This window comes from Ceratosolen solmsi, unplaced genomic scaffold (genome assembly GCF_000503995.2).
Source record: "Ceratosolen solmsi marchali unplaced genomic scaffold, CerSol_1.0 scaffold3, whole genome shotgun sequence".
NCBI classification, from domain to species: domain Eukaryota; kingdom Metazoa; phylum Arthropoda; class Insecta; order Hymenoptera; family Agaonidae; genus Ceratosolen; species Ceratosolen solmsi.
In genome coordinates, this window is record NW_011948428.1 from 2,745,545 (window position 1) to 2,749,122 (window position 3,578).

At 43.7% G+C, this 3,578-nt stretch overlaps 1 protein-coding gene across 1 annotated transcript in view; it reads right to left on the bottom strand.

Annotated features, from left to right (window-relative positions):
• Ack-like (activated Cdc42 kinase-like) overlaps positions 1–3,578 on the bottom strand; it is an 18,370-nt gene that overhangs the window by 13,737 nt on the left and 1,055 nt on the right. The gene's annotated exons all lie outside the window — the stretch shown is intronic.

A 3,578-nucleotide genomic window follows, 5' to 3' on the forward strand; every position in this document is an offset into this window, starting at 1 on the left:
ACCCCCCCCCCCCCCCCGCCCCACATAAATATTATATAAATTATCACCGAATCACAAAGCACGGAACAAAAAATAATGCTCAACGATGCTGCTATAAATCTATTTGAATATAATATTCTTCATTAATAGAAATGTCATTCCAACACAGATATAAGGTAATTGTTGTTTTATTTATTGTTTCCATTACCCGAGTTATTTGAAGCAACATTATACAATGAAATGATATTATTCATAAATTGATAATGATCAACTATAAAATAGACTCGAAGAGTTAAAAAAAAAAAAAAAAAATTATTAAATGCTGAAAACTGTGATAATTTGTTTACTTTGCAACTGCAGGGCTAGCAAAAATAGACGGTATTCTCTACTGAAATTTTGATAAATCAAAGTTTATGCTTTATTTTTGCAAATTACGATAAAAATGTTACGTTAATCTTTTGAAAACATCGTTTATAAAAGATGTAAATTTGTATTTGACGACTCGCCGATTGAAATAGCTATGGCATCGCTGCAGGGATGTTATGCTTTTAATTTCAATAGAATGAGTAAGGAATGCCGTTTTAATTAAAAGCAACGAAATACCGTCGTACTTGGATAGCCGTAAAATATCGGAAAATTTATCGTAAAATATCGACGATAATAATAATAATAATTAATTATGATGATGATGATGATGATGATGATGATGATGATGATGATGATGATGATGATGATGATGATGATGATGATGATGATGATGATGATGATGATGATGATGATGATGATGATGATGACGACGACGACGACGATGATGACAACAACATTAATAATAGTAGTAATAATAACAACAAAAACAATAACGGGGTTATGATTTTTTTTGCTAAACATTGACCAGCTAATAAAATACGTAATTTCTATTATCTAACGAAGCTACACGAGTTTTTCGTTTTTTAGGCGAAAATGAAGATGTGCATCGAGTCTCGACATGAATCTACTATTATAATTTGCAATTAGGAAGGACGTGATTTTTCGTTCTAATTTTAAACGCGTAAAAATAACGATAAAATGGATTTATCGCTCCAAAAAAAAGAAAAAAAAGAGAGAGAGAGAGAGAGAGAGAGAGAGAGAGAAGAGAGAGAAGAGAGAAAAAAAAAGAGCGACATCTCGTATCTCTCGGCTTTATTCATCTCGGATGTGTATGGCTTTTATCAATAAGACCTCTGCGCCCCCGTCGTAGCGGCTTTAGCCGGGCGCGCAGATACAATCGAAAAGGGAATTTTTATATGGTCTAAGGGGAATGGGAAAAGAAAGCAAAAAGATAAAAATTTCTCGGGTATCGAAATTCGATCGAAAATCGAAACCTCCACTGCGTGCAACTCCTTCTCTCCCACGCTGTGTATATAAAATCTCGTTACGATATACCTCGTCGCCAGCCCGACGCAGTCTCAAACTAACCGAAGGAGTGAGTGTGTGAGTGAGTGATACAGCCGGCGGGTGGTTTTTGACGGGATAGAGGGAGGAGGAGAAGGAGGATGGAATTGAGGGGGAGGGGGAGGGGGGGGAGCGTGTCAGGGATACGCAAGCGGAGAGGGTACCCGTAGGTACGAAAAACCGATGGAGAGCGCAGGAGATTCCGTTGTAGGCTTTGTCCTTTCTACGCGACTCATACAGTGAGAAATGAAAGCAAGGCATCGTCGTAGGATCAAAAGTGTCGGCGTGTACACGTGGCATACAGTAGTTGAGGGGATGGCGATGGGGGTGGGGCGAGAAGGATAGGAAGAGAAGCGAGGAGTCGCGACTTGAAAATACTGGGCTTGGACGGTGCGGAGCTCCTCGTTGTCGACAAAAGGGAGACGACAAAAGGCTGAAAAAGCCCCCGAGTGCCTCGACGCCGGTGCGCCCGCAAAGTCCTATCTCAGCTTGTAATGACTCGGTCAGCCGGATAAAGCGACGTCGCGTCCTCGTCGAAAATAGAACCGATGGCGCGCGTACCCGAGTGCGGCGTCCGACGAACGATGATCGATCGAGGGGCCGACGCCGACCCGGGCCTACCGACAGGAAGCCCCGATAGCAGCGGAGGCACGCCCCGGAGAGCCGACGATGTCGCCGCCGCCGCCTTAAATAGAATATTACTTTTAAATATAGGCGGCCCCCGGCTGATCTCTCGGGGGCAGGACCTCGCGCCAATGAACTCGCGCGCGTATTTTCGGCCGATCCTCGTCCTCGTCGCCGCGGTCCGATTATCCGCGAGCGGACGACGATGCGACAATCGAGCCGATCGGCCAATTCCTATTAGCTCCTGACTGCCATTTTCAATTTTTGTTGCGCTCACGAGGTGGAGGATGGGAAAGAGCCGCGTGATTCATAGTCACTAATGCAGCTTACCGAGTTTTGATTTATTAGGGGAATTTGAGACAAGCGGGCCCCGTATGTGTCATAGCGTATACCATCCATCCCACCACCCCCTCCCCACTCTCTCTCTCTCTCTCTCTCTCTCTCTCTATATATATATATATATATAGAGTGTATATGTAGTTTATCATTATATTATTTGATATAATATAATATATGTATATAGAATATGTGTGTGTGTGTGTGTGTGTGTGTGTGCGCGCGCGCGCGTGTGTGTGTGGCTTTTGCGACGTATTCCACGATATTTTGAACGTTCGTTAATTCTCTCGGGGCCTTAAGCGGATACTGTTAGACGTTTACGTGTATTGGCCCCGACTGAGGTGTCGTCATTCCATTCAAGGGGCAAAGGATTTGCATATCGGAATGATAATTGACGAGTCGAGGTATTTTTGAAAATATCGGTTAAAAGTTAGCTGCCGGCCAGGCGTTTCCTTTGGAATCCTGGCAAATTCCTTCCATCAATGCTCGAACGACCATGAGATCTAGTGCCCGAAAGGAAAATTGGCCAGTCTAACGACGACCTGCGATACGACAATTTTTAATTTGGAGAATAAATTTCCATTTAGCCTATCAGCTTATACACAATTTAAACTCGTGTTAACGACGCAATTCGACTTTTAATTCCCTCTCCCCGTTTACCAATTTCCATTTAATAAACAAAAACGCACCGGCAATGTTTATAATGCCAAATGACGTAATAATGAAAAATAACGTCTAATCGACAAAGGGCCCTTTTTTACATTTGCAATTCCATCGAGTCACGGCTGCTCATTACGGCTGGCAATTCGATATAACGAGAAAGCTTTAGAGCAACGCTCAACCGATATTCAATTAAAAAACATTGTAGTATCACATTGTTCGTCGTAATAACGAGCTTGATCGTTATTGATCAAGCTGGCCGACCGATTTCGACCGATTTACCGCCCATCACTTAATAATAGTTCAAACTAATTTTCATGGTCATCACCCCCCCCCCCCGCGCATAAAACCCCGGCCCCCCCTATTCGCCACTCTATTCGTCAGGGATCGCGCGAATCATCTGCGGATCGAGGAGATGTCCGATTGCGGCACTTTGTCGTGCGCTCGCTTTGTCAGGGGAGCCAATGTTGGGAAATCGGCGAGGTTCGCGCGATGGGACGAGTCACGGATATTGTGACACGCAGCACGACAAGGAAGCTCGACCGGCA